Raw genomic sequence first — 17,474 nt, forward strand, 5'->3', positions numbered from 1 at the left:
CTCCCTTTGTCATCTTCTATCTCCTGGTTTGAAAAACCATCTGACATTGGACTCACATTTCTAGCTCTGGCCCAGCACTCTCCCACCAAATTGTATACTTCTATTTCCTGTTGTCCTCTTGACATCTCCACATGTTTCTTCAAATCTGAACTCCTGATCATTCCCCATGAGGCAAACCTGGTTGCACACTCTTGCCTATCCCTTTTAAAGGCAATCTACAGGCAATCTGATTCTCCCATTTGTCCAGGTTGAACATTTGGGAGGCATCTTTGTAGTCTTTTCTTTCTCTCAGAACCATATCCAATCTGTCAGCAAATCCTGTCCTATATTACCTACCATCTTTACAGTTACTGACGGGCCACCATCATTCCTGCCTGAATTTCTCCAGTCGCCTCCCTACTGGTCTCCCTGTTTCCCCTTTATCCCACCAAAGCTGGTAGCAGCAGAGTGAGCCTTTTTAAAATGGAAATAGATCCTGTCACCCTGGGTTCACAATTCTGCCGTGACCTCCCATTTACTCACAATAAAAGCTAAAGACCTTACATGATTCACAGGGTCCTGAGTGATCCTGCCTGACTTCGCCTCCCCTTACCCTTTTGCTCATTGTTCACAGCCAGTGGTCTCCCAGTACAGGGCATTTGCCCTGGAGACCTCTGCCTGGAGCACTCATCCCTAGGGTGACCATCTGGGTGACTCCCTCCTCTCCATGACCTACCTGACCATGGGTGAAAACCACAAAGCCTCCCTTCAGCACTCTGCACCACTTTCCCTGGCTTTATTATGTTCCATAGCGCTCATTACCCACTAGCACACTTGACAGTTTACTTGTTGGCCTGCCGATGTCTGTCTCTTTCCATTAGAATGTGAATTCCAGAGGGTAGTGTTGTCTTGGTTCAGTCACTAGTGTCTAGAAAAGTACCAGGCACATAGTATATGCCCAATAAATACATGTTGAGTGACTAAACAGGTTGAGTTTTTTATTGCTTTCAACAAATGTAGACAAATATCATTTTGGTCTTTATTGTTTGTTTATTGTACTGATTGATTAGCTCCATGCTAGCCTATGACTGTTTTCCTAAATGCTGGTTGGCAGACCGCTTGATGTTTTCAGTAGTTAAATGTGAAATCAGAAGGCTAAGGCCAATGTAATGTAGATGTGTGTAACTGCAAGGTTGTCAACTGCACTTTGTTTTTCAGGTTTGTTCATTATTTTGAGAATATGTTAATTTATTTGGCATGAGAATACCTATTTATTTGGCAGTTGGAAGCCTTCTTTAGGTTAAGCATCCCAAAAGAGCCCAGGAATAGGGTTCTTGAAAGTAAGGATGCTAATATTCCCTTTGTTATGTGATTTTCACCCTCCCACTCTCCTCCCTTTCTTCTCCCTTCTCTCTCCCCTCCCTACATTCCTCCCGCCCTTCCCTTCTTTTCTTTCTTACTTTCTTTTGTCTCAGAAGTCCTTCTGGAAACATGTTTTAGATGGAGGATCGTTTTAGGAATGTGACAAGCATTGCTGTTCTCTTTAGAGTAGAGTGGACAGGCAAGATGTAGCTTTCTATAAAGCAGTGTTTTTAGGGAATGGGAGGAGTGGTAGGTAGCTCGTCCCAGGCTTCATGGGTTTTGGGACATAATTTACAATCACTGCATCAGTTGAGGGGCACCTGACTAGCTCCGGTGGTGGAGCCTGTGACTCTTAATCTTGGGGTTGTGAGTTTGAGCCCGACATTAGTTACAGGGATTACTTAAAAATAAAATCACTGTTTTGGTTAATAAATTCTAGAAAACTTGCATGCCCATAAAAATGAAGATCTTACCTTAGTCTCAAAGAGGAGTTTGGTTCTGCTTTTGGTTCTGCAAATAACCTTGAATAAATCTCTCGATCTGCGCAATTAATTGATTTGTTTGTAAAGTTAGGATTGTGGACTAGATGACCTCATACTGATCAGTTTATAAGCCCCAGAGAACCAAATTGTTAAGACTTAATTGTTGAAGTGGTGCTAGCGCAGTGTTGTGTTCTGTTATTTTCTTCCTCGTTGCTATAATTTCAGTTCTGTGTGTACTGATCTTGTGACTTTCCCAAATATTGTATACACTTGGATTCTTGCAAGCAATATTGTTTTGGGGATTATAGAAGGAATTATATGACAGCATTTGGGAGAAGCATGTTATATCTAAATTGGGTTAGGTATCAAGTATAGCATGATGTTATTATTTTATAAGATTTAAAAAGCAATATAAGAAAATCCTGTAGTATTTAAAAATTTTATTAGCACTCTCTTGTAGCTTATAATACAGCTCTGAACAGTGGTTCAGAGTTGTATTAGTTGATGTGGCTTTGAATCTAAACATAGTCACCTATTATTGGCTCTGTGAACTTGGGCAAATTGCTTCGCTGCTCTGTGCTTCAGTTTCCTTATCCATAAATTGAGGATAGTAATAGTACCTACTTCCTTGTGTTATTATAAAAATTAAAGAAACTGATATATGTAAAACACTTTGGTACATAGAAGCACTCAATAAATGGTACATAGAAGCACTCAATAAATGTTATTACCAACATAATGCAAATTCTTAGTATAATTGTGTGTATTCTTTTCAGCCTTTTAAAATAAGCATGTAAAAATAGTTTTAATCACATCACATAAGCGAAATTTGTGTTTTTCTTTCCTAAGTAGATCTTGGATTTTGCTTTATTATTATTATTATTGTTGTTAGTGTTATTTTTAAGTAAGCTCTATGCCCAACATGGAGCTTGAACTCATGACCCTGAGATCAAGAGTCACATGTTCTACTGACTGAGCCAGCCAAGAGCTTCTAGAATTTTTCTTTTAAATATTTTCTTTTTTCTATTTAATAAGACATTCTATGATAGACTGAACATTTATTTTCAGGTCATTTTATATGCTTTTAGATGCTATGGTTATTTTTCATATGGAACTCATTTACTTTTTCTTGTTTGTGTACCATACAAATTTTCTGGTAGGATTAAAATAACTCTGTACCCATATATATTTCCTCATCTCTTTTCCCGTTTCTTTTTTCCCCCTTCTTCAAAGGCTTAGTATTGTACTCTTGTCTGAGATCACTGTAGTTGACTCATGCTTTGCCTAAGCATACATTCCCCATATCTAATTTTTAATCAGTTTAATTTAGAACATTTGCAAATGTATTAGTGATAGGCTACACTTCTGTACCAAAGAAAAAATTCAATTACTCAAATAAAATCAAAGTTTATTTCTCTCTCACCTTACAGTTCAGAGTTGGTGGGTGGCTTTGGTGGCTCTGGTCTGAATGGCCTTTCAATGGTCCTGGTCCCTTCTTTCTCATGGTTTGCCGTTCCACAGTGTGGTCTCATCTTCTTTGTTGTGGCTGACCCCTCAATACTATGTCCATGTTCTAGTCCAAAAAAAGGGAAGAGAAGATGGAAAAAAACCAATTTCCTTTGTAAAGGCTGGGACGTAGCAATCTCTTACCATCCAACTGGCTGCAACTAAGTCATGTGGCCTCATTTTGCTGCATTGGAGCTTGGGTAATGTGTTTTGTGGTGAGGCTGCCCTGTGCTGAGCTCAAACTACTAGGGGAGAGGGGCGAGGGCTGGCTTTCTGATACCAAAAAGAAGGGGAGAATGGATAATGCTAAGTATACTTTTTTAACAACTTGGTGAGCCAGGTTCAAATTTAGAATTCTCCAAGTCCTCAGAGTTCTGTGCTGGAACCTGATGGCAGGGAGAGTTGGTGTGGACTTTATCCTGTGTTTTCCCATGTGGGCTTCATTCTGCACTGAGGAAAGCTTTGCATACAAGTCGGTGGTCACCCTGGCTAAACATCTGTGGTCTCCCTCCTATCCCACTTGCAATCAGTGGTGTGAGAAGCAAACTCCTTGGGAAGGGAGCTCAGGGCTCATTTGGGTGGGATTACAGGGAGCCTGGGTCCCTAGAGTATGTTTTGAAAGAGGTTGTATGGGCTTTCAGGGCACGTGTTCATCTGCTTGGCCCTGTGATCTCTCTGTCCCCCAGGGATGGTTGGGACTAGAAGAGGGGACCACAGTCAGAGTCTTGGAAAAGGCAGTGTTGCAGGCAGGACCCCTGTAGTCTAGGGCTTAGGGTGGTACTATAAAGAGAAGCAGTAATTTGATTTACTTCTTAGTTTTCCACTTTCCCCATGCTACTGCTTCATTAATACCCATATTTATCATTTATAGTGTACGTGCTATATGTTTAATCTACTAAGAGCGGAATATTTTTGGCATGAATGGAGTGTCGTTTTAATGGATGATAAGGATGGCTAAGGGCACAGTGAAGGAGGCTGGACAATATTCACTTATTTAGCTTAATGTTTTCAACAGCTTAAAAAAAAAAAACAACCCTTTGAGTGGCTCTTGTGATTCAGTGGCAGTTTGCCCAGACTCGAGGGAGCCAGTGTTAGGAATGAAAACTAGATTCACTTTGAAAATCTAGAAAAAAAGTGACTGAACAAGTTTTAAGAATGTGCTTGATGGCTTGGGTCCTCTGAGAGCAAGCGCAGTATACTACAGCAGGCTAGGTTTCCACATTCCCCCCTCCACTCAGCCTTCTGCTCTTTCCCCCTCTAAGCTCCATGCCTAGCCAGCTGAGACCAGGATACTGATTTAACCAGTCCCAGGGCAGAGCCACCGCTGCACTCAGACATCCTGACCACTTGTCTGGGGAAATGTCGTTGCAATCTAGCACATAAGACTGCACTTGGGTAGAGGCAGCAAACCACTACCTCCTTCAGTTTCAGGATGGGTTATGTATGATACACGCTCAATCTCTTACCCCAACACTTGGAACCAGGTGTGTTTCAGGATTACTGTTTTTTTTTTTTTTTTTTAAGGTTTCAGATAGCTTTTGGTACATATATCACATATTATGCAGTGTCTCTGGGGGAGATTGGGACAGTGCCCTATAATTAAATATATTAATATTTCTGTAGCAAAGTGTATGAATATTCATAGTAAATGGGACACAAACAAGGTTATAAATAGCCTCAGGTCAGTTCAGGTCATGTTTTGCTGCCAAATGGGTTATGACAAAACTGTTTGTTTCCAGAACTTTTCAGATGCTGGCATTGTGAATCAGGGATTGTGCACCTGCGATGGGGACTGTTTTCTCAATGTTTACACTGTGCCAGATACTCTCACTACCGAATTTTATAGTGTTTACAACAGACCTAGGAAGAAGGTATTTTATTATCCCTTCTTCTTTTCTCCCTTCCTCCTTTGTTTCCATCCTTGGAAACTGAGGTTTAGTGAGGTCAAATGACTTGCTGTGAGATCAAGAGGAGGCGACCAGGACTCCAGGCCTGGACACTTACCTGCTGTAAAAAGTTCCTAATTTGCTTGTTTGGCACTTTGGAATTGTAGTTGGCTTATAGAATCCGATTTCACATTTAATGGTAGCTGAAAGACAATACAGCACTAAAAGTGCCATTGGATGTAATGAACCCTTACAACATTGTTTCTTGATAAAATGCCTTTTAAGTTCACCCAGCAGGGGCAGGAAGTGGGAGTCCTGGGACTTGCCCTTGTCTGTAGATGACCCACCTTCCTGAGCTTCATGGGTCCTCCTCCAGGCCTAGCAGGGGTAGTAGGTCAGGGCACACTGTTCTTGGACCTATGGGATTGTGCTCAGGACATGGGCACAATGTAGGGTGGAGTGGGGAAGTTTGGGGTTTTTGGTGTGATAGGAGAGGTCAGGGATGGGGAAACTGGCTGAAGTTCTGACCCTACTTGGTCAGGGCTTCATTCCACACTAATGTTCCTGTTCTCATAGCAGTCACCAGACATTCCAGAAGGACGTATCAGAGAGGTAGTGAGTTTAGCATTATCTGTTAGGTAGGGCTGTCACTTGGCTGTATTTTGAGTGTGGTGGCTTGAATATGGCTGCTTGACATTAGTAGGGATCTGCCGTGTTAGAATCCTTGGAACTGTTTTGTGATGATCCTGTGGAATGAGTAGCTGTGACTGCCTTTGGCAGGTGAGGACACTATGGCACACTCACACTCACTTAAGCTGCTTAAACTCATCTCAGGAATTCATGCCTCATGGGTCCTTGTTATCCTGGTCAGGACAGTTCCCTGCACTCTCCCTCCTCCCAGATGGAAGAGACAGCTGAAGGATTTCAGGATCCGTCTCCTCCAAGTACTTCATCCTTCATTGCTACTCTTGTTTTATCACTGTATTAAAAAGCACATAGGCCGATATTGATTCTTATTTGGCCATAAGTGGGGCTGGTTGGCACTTGCCTCTTAGCTCTCATTCATGTAGTTTGTGTTACAATGGGCTCCTTGGTGTGTCATTTGGATTGGGAGATGCAGTTATATTAAAAGAAAACATCGGAAATTAGAAGGTCTGTGTAAATATATTAGTATACCAATCCCTTTGTTAGGGTTACCTTCATTTTCGTGACCCTTACTTAAAATTCAACATGATTTGTTAAACTTTTACTTCACGTAATATATAGGTCTAGGAGTCTTAGCCAGAGTCAGTGATTTTTATGTGAAGTACCGGATATACATTAACCTTTAAAAATTGTAACCAGTTAGTTACACCATAAAAACTAGCAATGTGTGTGAACTAATTGGTTGCTTGCTAAATCCAGAGCACACGAGGAAAATTAATTTTATATTGACAAAGTCGTTCCTGGGAGTCGTTCTACAGGAGCCTGAGAGCTAAGCTTATGTGCTGGGACTTTTCAAATACATAATTTCATTTCTTCCTCACAGTAATTCTGTGGGGCAGATGTAATTTTTCTGTTTCATATATGAGGATACTTGAGTTATTCATCAAGTCTTATAAGTTTTTTGCAGTATTTAAAAGATTACACCCCATCTTATTCCAGAATCCTACAGAAAGTCACATAAGGAGTAGAATTTGGAAAAAAAAAAATCAGCCAAAATACAAAGAGGGGAAGAAAGAGTTGATTAGTTAGATAAGGCCAAAGGGAGTTAGCGTTCTACTTGTTTTAATATAAAACAATGTCCCATTGTTAAACTTGGATGCAAATTTGTCTCAGAATGTTGTATTAGGTATTGCAGAGAGGAAAATGGTCGTTACAAGATTGATATGACTCATAAATTTTTATTTTTAATTTTTTAAATTAATTTTTTAAAAGTGGGCTTTGCACTCAGCATGGGGCTTGAACTTACCACCCTGAGATCAAGAGTTGCATGCTCTACTGACTGAGCCAGCCAGGCGCCCCTATCCATAAATATTTCACACGACATTTACTAATGTGAAATACAGTTTTTTCCCCCATGGCCTTGAGGCCCTGAAAACCCTTTTTTCTCTGGAACGTCATAATGGGACCATGAATGATAGGGAGAAAGCTATCTCCTCAGCTCTACGTGATGCCTAGACTAACAGTCCGTTGGCAAGTGGCATCCTTTATTGGATAAGCCAAGTACAAATTTATAAAATCATTTTTGAAAATAGAGATGGGAGGAAATTATCCAGTGATTTGCCTTAAATCAGCAACAACTTTAAATGATCCTGGTATCTCAGTCAGTTATCAGACTGTTGAGTGTAATACCTACTCTTGTCTTTGTTTTCATAAATTAATTTTAAAAATGTGGTCCTCAGACTTCCCTTTAAGAAATTCTTTGCTACTTGATTATATCTCATGGAACTTGCCCCTGTTGTTGTGTATGTATTTCTACTCTCACGGTTTGTAATTCTTAATAGAAGCTTTCTTTCTGGATTTTATTCTCTCCTTTCTTTTCCTGGAAATAGCTTCCAGATGGGATTTTTTTTTTTTTTTTTTGACAAACCTCAAGTCCTTATGTTTTACCATTGTCTGACTTATTATCTCTTTTCTGAGTTTCATTTTTGGCTTAGATACTCTGCTTTTAGTATTTTTTAATACTTTGTAATATATACTGAAAATACTTGGCAGCTATTACGAGGCTGCACAATAATCTGGTAATGATACAGTGCTCTGGGCTTCTCTGTCGCTCCTGGTTTATTAAGGAAAAATCTTTCTTCACTGTATTCTATTCTTTCTTACTCCTTTATGTTTATTTAGAAGATAGCATGAAATACAGTGTTGCTTTGTATAATTCTTTCAATGTCTGGAAAAAATAGAAAACAAATTTGTTTAAAATTTGTTTGAATTAAAGTAAATTTTTATAATACTTAATTGGGCTTTTAAAAATTAATCTTTCATATTTTTCTGAGTTGAGCCACATGTATCTCAGCCTTTAAACATCATGGCCCAAGGTGAAAGGTCCATTGATCAGGCCTTTCCCTAGGGAATGCTATTTTGGGGCATGTCCAAATGCAGTGCAGGGTTTCTGTACTTTCATGTTCCCTTTTGCCAGAGACCTTGACATTTAAACATTGGTTGCTTAAATGCTTTAAATTATTTATGAGACGTTTACTTGGACTGGGGATTTAGGTTATTGCTCCCCAAGAGTAATTTGGTTTACTAATATCCTTGTGCCCCTTTCTCTTGTCTTCATCCTTTCTGTGAGTAAGGGAGTCTAGTAGGGTTTCCTGTAGAATTTTATGTAAGATTTATTGGAGACATTGTATCTATCATCAGTTTTTGGACTCAAGTTATTTAAAGTCAGTTTTAAAAAAATGTAACCTCTGGGCACTAAGGAGAAGAAACTTAGTGGTTCTGCTACATTTGAATGGATCTGCAGAGTTGCTGCAATGGGCTAGCACAGATAGAGGCTCTTTTGTCCTTGTCATTATTACTGTTATTTCCTGCTTTCATTCTTGGCCATCCTTTCCCCTTGCATCATTTGCTCTTGACTCTCTACAGGTTGTTGAGGGAGATAGCCACTACATCTCTTGGGCCAAGTCACCTGGTCTGGCTGCATGGACTTTGACCCATGCCAGCCTCTGATTTGCTGGCACATGGCTGATGCTCAGGCAGACACAGTTTGACATTGTGGTTGGATTTAATAGGGTCAGGAGTTGCGGGGAGGGTGCAGCAGGAGATGGAGGAAGGATATAAACCCAGGCAAGGAGGGGCATTCAGGAGCAAAGGACAGTTTCTCATAGGAAGGCTTAGAGAGGTACAGGCATTGATCAAAACAAATTAATGCAAAAACATTAATCAGAGAAATTAGTGCCACTCTCTCTGTTTTCCACCCCTTCCTCTCAGTCATGGTGTAAAATGTTATAATTCGGGCTGATGATGGATTCACATAAGCCTCATTTAATACTGGGAACATTTACCCGAGTCTGCTGTTTAAACTCTGTTAACTACTTTTCCAACTCTGAGATTCTATTTGTGCTTTATGTACCAGATTCTCTTATGGGCTCTTCCTGGAGTGGGTGAGGGGGGCAGGTACTGTGCAAATAACTCAGATAAGCTGATTGTTCATCAGTGGCCATATGGGCACAGGTGTTGGGAATCCACTGACAATTTTAAATAATCTCTAACTCATCCTGTTAAATACATTTGTACATGTTTAGTGTTTGCTTAGCTCTAACCTGAACACTACATGAAGTAATTTGGTGTATAAGAAGCATTATAGTAACAAAAGTAGCTTGAATAGGTTTTTGCATGCTTACTATGTATGCCCTTACTATTTTTTTTTTAGATTTTTATTTACTTATTTGAGAGAGAGAGGGAGAGAGTGGGAGAGTACAAGCGTTGGAGAGGGAGAAGCAGGCTGCCCGTCCAGCAGGGAGCCTTATGTGGGGCTCAATCCCAGGACCCTGGGATCATGGCCTGAACCAATGGCAGCTGCTTAACCTACTGAGCCACCCAGGTGCCCCTGTTTTAATATTATTTATACACACATCCCACACCTTCCTTACATATCCATATATGTGTATGTGTGTTTGTACACACATATATGCATATATACATATATACATACACATATGAATTCATTTAATTCTCCCTATGAAAGTGGCACTTGTATTATCATTCCCATGTCACAGACAGGAAACCAAGGCACAGAGTAGCTAAGAACATTACCCAGTCTAGCACAGGTAGCGAGTACCAGGGCTAGAATTTAAATCTGCATAGCTGTGCCACACTCTCTGTCACTACCCTGCAGTGCTTCTCAGTGCCTAGTCTTTAACTCCAAGCAAATACTAACTATAGCTAATTAGTCCAAAGTTATTTTGTTGTAAGAAAATCTAAAAAGCTATATAGTTTTTAAGAATGGAACCTGGTTTCTGTTGCTTAGCATGTATGGTTTTTGTTTGGGGTTTGGCTGTTTCTGTGTGTTAAGTAAAGACTTTAGTTGTCTGGATGTTTGTGTGGCAAAGTCTTTATGACTCCCCACAGCATGTCCTATGTTAGTGAGCGTCCATTGAATGTGTGCACTGATTTACCATCTCTCATCAGGGTACTTTTATCAGCTGATTCCCAAAAGTTTGTGAGTGGCCTATCACAGTGGTCCTGCAGGTGACTCTGTGGGCCAGGGATTTATTTCAACCACTTAACTCACCCTAGTGACTTACCATCTAGGGCTTCTGTCTTTCCTTAGTAGGTATTGGGAATTAAAGAAACTGACTTAGAAATGTTTTCCATTCGGGGACCTGTTAAATGAGACTGATACTTTGGTGAGCAGAGTGTTGAAGAAAAAGTTAAAGGACTTCATGAACCATTTCATGTCACCACCATTGAACAGTGTTTGACATGTAGGGACTGGATATGTGTATCAAGGATTATCAAATAGAACACTTTAGGCTTAAGTCATAGAATATGTACAGGGAGGATTAGATTTTGACTTTTTTAGAAGACACATTCTGTTTGTTTATTTTTATTTACTTATTCATGAGAGACACAGAGGCAGAGACATAGGCAGAGGGAGAAGCAGGCTCCCCGTGAGGAGCCCAATGCAGGACTCGATCCTGGAACTCTAAGATCGTGCCCTGAGCCAAAGGCAGATGCTCAACCACTAAGCCACCCAGGCGTCCCAGGCACATTCTGTTTAAATGTAGAGAGTGGCACTATTTTGATTTGCCTAGAGATTCAAGGTCTGATTAACAAAAGAGATTTGTAGTTATGCAGGAAACTTGGTAATTCTTAAATTTGGTGATTGGATTGATTATACTTCCTTTCCTAGGCTATTAAATTATCATGACCACAAGGTAAATTGTGGATTAAATGCCATAAATATTGTTTGTAAATATTTTAACATCATTCATCTCTATTCCTCTTAAGACCAATTGATTATTATAATTGACAAAATTATTATTGTTTGAATGAGAGCAAAACAGCTCAAATTAATGACATGGTGGGAAAGAGCAAGGAAATAAATTTTTCGGATATTTTGTTTTGAATGTTAGGGACTGCTAAGTATTCCTGGATCAGAATCTATGGAGCACAGCATTAATGTTCATTTGGCTTTAATGTTTGAAGTTACTAATAGTAGTTACCTTTATTTTTTTACTTCAGCTAAATCAAAATATAAAGATTTAAGAAAATGAAGGACCTTATTGCATTTCTTGCTTTCTATCTTTTGGTGATACATTAAAGATATATCACAATATGAGCAAAATAAGGCTTCTAGGACTTCCAGTGACTTAATCAAACAAGCTGTATGTGAGCTTCAAAACCAAGTAATTTTTAAGAAAAGATTTATTTCTTTATTGGGGCGGGGGAGAGAGAGAGAGAGAGAAGAGAAGAGAGACTGAGACCTAGCAGGGGGAGGGGTAGAGGGAGAGAGAATCTCAAGCCGACTCTGCATTGAGTATGGAGCTGGACACAGGGCTCATCTCATGAACCAGAGATCATGATCTGAGCTGAAACCAAGAGTTGGTAGCTTAACTGACTGAGCCACCCAGGTGCTGCAAACCAAGTAATTTGGGCAAAAGTTTGAAATTTTATGAATTTGCTGGCAAACTTTTTCTTTCTTCACCTGAGAAGTTTCCATTCTCCTTAGGTCCCCATAGTCAGTTTCACTGGGTTTTGTGGGAAATATTGGCATTTAGCTGTGAAGTTCTTTCTGGTTCAAAAGAAGGTCTTGGAAAATTATTTCTGTATTTCATAATGTTACTATTAAAAACATGCATGTTCCCTTTCAGCCCAGATGGGAATTACTTCTGTGTGTGTGTGTTTTTTTAAAGGACTTTATTTATTTATTTGAGAGAGAGAGAGAGAGAGAGAGAGAGAGAAAGAGAGAGGCAGAGGCACAGGCAGAGGGAGAAGCAGGCTCCATGCAGGGAGCCTGATGTGGGACTTGATCCTGGGTCTCCAGGATCAGGCCCTGGGCTGAAGGTGGCACTAAACCACTGAGCCACCAGGGCTACCCTTATTTGAATTTTCAAATAAAGTTTTAATGTATTTTAGTATTTTCAGTATGTAAAGTGAATTGAGGTCCCCAAATAGCTGTAATTTGGCTGGATTGAATTACTGAATGTACAGTAAAATCTCACATTTAAAGATAAAGGAAAAAATTTAATTTGATGCTGTATCTATAAAATTTTGCTCTATATGAAATGACTGAATCATATTATAAATATTAAATTCAAATTCCAAGTTGGACCTAATCATGAAAAGAATAATTAGCTGACAGTTACATCTGATGTTTTGAATATTATTGTGCAAAGTCTGGTTTTGATCATAAGATATTCAGCAAGATTGTCTTCTGAAATTTGAGACTGTGAGAATCAAGTCTTCCGTGCACACTATCACCATGTGAAACCAGTGCCTGGCTTATAGTAATAAGACCATTTTTGGACTCTTCCTAAGAATAAATTGAAGAGAACAGAACTTGTAGTTAAAAGTGGAAGAGTAGATATGCGTTTGTCACTGCTTGCTGCTGTAATGACACTATAATTACAGCAAAATAACAAAAAAGAGGAATAAACAAATACAGTCAAAGGGAGGTAGAGACAAAGTGGCTTTGAATGGGCAAGGCATGTTGGAAGATGATAGCAGAGTGGTAACTACTGAGGGGTCCAGGGAAAAGGGTGGTGACAGGCGGCTTTCTGTTGCACCCTTCATACATTGTAAGCCCCCTAATTCGGAGTAACTAGTACTACCTGAGGTTGGGTTAGGGGGAAATGGGAGTTTATTGGGGCTAAAAACTAGCAGTTTGGTTCAGATCTGTAAACAGTGTGCCTCGACTCCCAGATCTTTTCTCTTCTTCCCTACCTGCATAGGAGAATATGGATTTGTATATTCTCTGGAGAAATTGAACTCTTGTCTTGGGATCCCTGGCCCAGAGAGAATGGCGAGGTTCTGGTTTGACATCAAGAAGATGAAGGGACACCAAGACTGGGAAATCCCAGACGTCCTGAAGCTATACCAGCCTCAAGTCAGAGGATGCTTTTATTGGGAGGATAGTATAGTTATAGGATGGAATTTGATTACCTACTTGAGTCCACAGTTGCCAGGTGACACCCAAGTACATAAAACTTGAGCATTTGACTGTCTCATTTTGAAATGTGAGGTGCTGCCAGGAGTCAGAGGTTTGAGGAAAGCTTCCATTACTCAAGCCAACAGGAAAAAGAAACTTAGGGGAAAGAGCGGGAAATGATCTAAAATATAACAAATATCCTCAGAGAAGTGGGAAAATAATTGCATTTTTAAAAAGATTTTATTTATTTATTTATTCATGGCGGGGGGGAGGGCAGAGACGCAGGCAGAGGGAGAAGCAGGTCCCATGCAGAGAGCCCGATATGGGACTTGATCCCAGGACTCCAGGATCACGCCCCAAGGCCAAAGGCAGGCGCTAAACCCCTGAGCCACCCAGGGATCCCCAATAATTGCATCTTTGAAACAAATGAATGCTATAAAAAATCAGATTCTGAGAATAAGAAAGGAATCTTGGAAATTGTATGATACCAGAAATAAAAAAATGGATAGAGACTGTAAGAGTAGATATAGCAGAGATAAATCTTGAATTACCATAACAAATATTTTGTAAGTAATGTCTGACTTAGAATCAGAAAATAGCAGTCTAAGTACAATATTTAGAAATGCATAAATGTCAGAACAAATAGCTAACAGATGGAAGGGGGTAGGCCCTTGAAAGAAGGACTGAGGCAGTTTGCTGGATTTTATTATAATCCTATTTGATTAAAAAAAAAAAAAGACCAACTATATGTATCTATCACTTCGATAAAAATTGAGATAGAAAAATCTCATGTAATGAGATATTTACTTTGGAGATCATTTTGCTGAAAAATCCTACTGACAGTGTAGAAAATTCTGCACAATATCATTTCTTTGGCAGTCACATAAGCCTCTGTGAATAATATGGTCCCCTAAATTTTTTTAGTAGTTGTCTTTTCTCAGCACCGGTTTCTAGCCGCAGTTTAGGTATGGTTATTGTAATGTTTTGTATACCTTCCTTATGCTGGGGCGGGACAAACTTTTAACAATCATTTATTGTGCATGTGAATTGTAAATGTCCCAATTATTCTGAGACAAGCTTCTCCTCACATTACAGCCACATACTTTCTGTACTGCTAGTGATTATGGGAATATTTTCTCTTAGACATTTCACATGTTGTGCTTGTAATGAAATACAAATGTAAGGAACTGAACATTTTGAGTGAGCCCTAGAAGCAAGCAGACCTTCAAGCTGAAATGGTCTCTTCCCAGCATTTCCTGACTTATAAACTTCTTTTTTGGTAATAAATGGCCTTCTTCTGCTCTTCTCTCTCATGTATCACCATGGATGGCTTATTGTGGCAACATGGACCTTCACAGAATTTTAGAGCTAGATTTTTTTTTAGATCTTGTTTATTTATTCATGAGAGGACAGAGAGGCAGAGACATAGGCAGAGGGAAAAGTAGACTCCCCATGGGGAGCCTGATGTGGGACTTGATCCCAGGACCCTGGGATCATGCCCTGAGCCGAAGGCAGATAATCAAACACTGAGCCATTCAGGCATCCCTGAAAGATGTTTTAAGGGATCATCTTCTCCACTTCTGTTGCCTGGTAATTGAGGAAACGGAGTCAAGGAGGAAGGAAATGACTTTCTTAAGATTAAGTAGCAGTCCCAAACTCAGTATGCTTCGGCTACCTGGGACATTGAGGGAGAACTTTTTGCTCACTTTCCTTCAGATCTCATTTGGTGGTTGATGGTTTTCTACTGGCTAAGTACCTGGCAAGAAATGCTTTCACAGATTTCCAGCAAATGTTCTGGTGGGAATGGTGGGGCATCTGAACTTATAGAAAAACTTTAGGTTTATATTTACTGTGTGAGGTTGAGGGGGTTTTGTTAATATGCTGAAAGAGATGTGACTCCTGCCTGTGAATTAAAGCAGGCAGACCTTGGGCTCCCAAGTCCTGAGTGTCAGCAGAAAACGGGAGAGGGGTAGGCAGAAGGGAAGTGGGAAGAAGAAGAGAGCAAGGTTGGGAGTATCTTTTCTATCTTGTTTGTTTTCCTTTTGGTGAGAGTGAGAAGGTTACTGAATATAACTGGAGCTGCTGAACTGAATTGGCCCCAAACTGTCTTAATTTGTGTGAGAGAAAAGCTGTGGTATTTAATCTTCCAGAGCAGTTCTCATCACACAGCTGGGGCCTGCTGGCTGTCATTGAGGTTCTGCAAAATTTGATTTTTGTACCTTCTCTGAACTTTTTTCTGGTGACCCAGCCTCTGAATGCTGTTCACTGGTCTTCTAACTCCATCCAGGCCTGGACTCTCCTTTCTTACCAGAGCTCCTTTTTTTTTTTTTTTTTTTTAATTGGTGAGGTGGATATTAATGGTTGGCTGATTAAAGAAACTCATAGTAAGATGTTAATGATTACTCTGTTACTCCTCCAGGGAGTATGTGCATATATTCACAGAGCTGTTACAGAGATGAGATGGGGTGAATCTTCAGTTGATAGGTTGTAACTATGGAAACATCTGGTAGAAAAGAGTGTAATATATTTTGTAACCTTGTCTGGCTCATATCCTCATTTTACAAATCCCAGGGGCTCATTGGCTCAAAGATGTGTCTTTCTGGAAAGAAGTTAGAGAAGTTTCATCATTATTTTTTTAAAGGGTTTTATTTATTTATTCATGAGACACACACACACACACACACACACACACACACACACACACACAGAGGCAGAGGGAGAAGCAGGCTCCAGGCAGGGAGCCTGACGTGGGACTCGATCCCGGGTCTCCAGGATCAGGCCCTGGGCTGAAGGCGGCGCTAAACCGCTGAGCCACCGGGGCTGCCCAAGTTTCATCATTATTAAGAATATGTCAAAAAAGTGCTTGATGTCATTAAAGACATGGAAACAACCTAAGTTTCTGTCAGTGGATGAATAGATAAAGAAGATGTACACACATGCACATACACACTGGAATCTTATTTAGCCATAGAAGAAGGAAATCCTGCAAAAATTCGCAACAATGTGTATGAACATTGAGGGCATTTTGTTAAGTGGAATAAGTCAGACAAAGATACCAGACAAAGGCCAAATACTGTATGATCTCATTTATATGTGGAATCTAAAAAAACCCAAACAAACCCAAACTCATAGATACAGAGAAAAGATCAGTGGTTGCCAGAGGCAGGGAGTAGGATTGGGCGGGAATGGGTGGAGGTAATCAAAAAGTTCAAACTTCCAGTTTTAAGATAAGTAAGTCTTGAGGATTAATATATAGCATGGTGACTATAGTTGACAATACCGTATTGCATATTTGAATGTTACTAAGAGAGTAGGTCTTAAAGTTCTCATCAGAAGGAAAAAAAATTCTAACTATGTGTGTTGATGGCTGTTAACTAAACTTACTGTGGTGATCCTTTTGAAATAGAATTTTCTTTTGAAATTTATTTCCATTTCAAATTGTTGTCTATAAAAATATTCTTCATGACATACTGCTGTCATTGCCAAAGCTCTAAGAATATAAATGTACATCTTAAACCATCAGCTTCATCACGGGTTATTACAATGCAAGGGGTCCATGAACTTGGACAGGAAAAACAATTAGCTATTTCGCTAACTCCTAACAAAAATTTGCATCTCCTTTTATTACAAGCATAGATCATAAAACACAGGATTGGTAGTAACTTTGGCTGTAATACCAACAAAAATCACAGCCATTTTCACTTCATATTACGGCTGAAAAATCATCTGGCTCATCATCCCTGCACAACATGTATGGACCCAACTGTTGGATCATGACTTTGAATGTAATCATAAAAAACAAAGATTACTCTGTCACAGGTCTTTTTACTATTTTGTAAGTGAATTTCAATATAATTGGTTTTCCTTTATAATGCCATCTGCTTTATTTTATGCATTTAAAAACATTGGTCTGGTGTACCACGCTGCCAAAGGGGACAGTGGGAATTAAAAAAAAGTAGGGGGGGCGGTGATAAGAATAAAGAATAAAAACTCTAATCTATATCATTATCATGAGATATAAACATTTGGTATACCAAAGAATGCTCATATTCTCTCTTCAATGGGTTGAACATATTTTTACTCATGGGGAAAAGGAATAAAAGACAATTCAAAATAAACAGAATTATTAAAAGTTATTTTTTATAATAAATAGAAATATTTATTTCATTAGTTTCAATATAA

At 39.5% G+C, this 17,474-nt stretch overlaps 1 protein-coding gene across 5 annotated transcripts in view; it reads left to right on the forward strand.

Annotated features, from left to right (window-relative positions):
• The window catches only part of UTRN (utrophin), a 497,949-nt gene that overhangs the window by 25,379 nt on the left and 455,096 nt on the right, over positions 1-17,474 (forward strand). The window lies entirely within an intron of this gene.

Source organism: Canis lupus, chromosome 1 (assembly GCF_048164855.1).
Source record: "Canis lupus baileyi chromosome 1, mCanLup2.hap1, whole genome shotgun sequence".
Classification (NCBI taxonomy): Eukaryota; Metazoa; Chordata; class Mammalia; order Carnivora; family Canidae; genus Canis; species Canis lupus.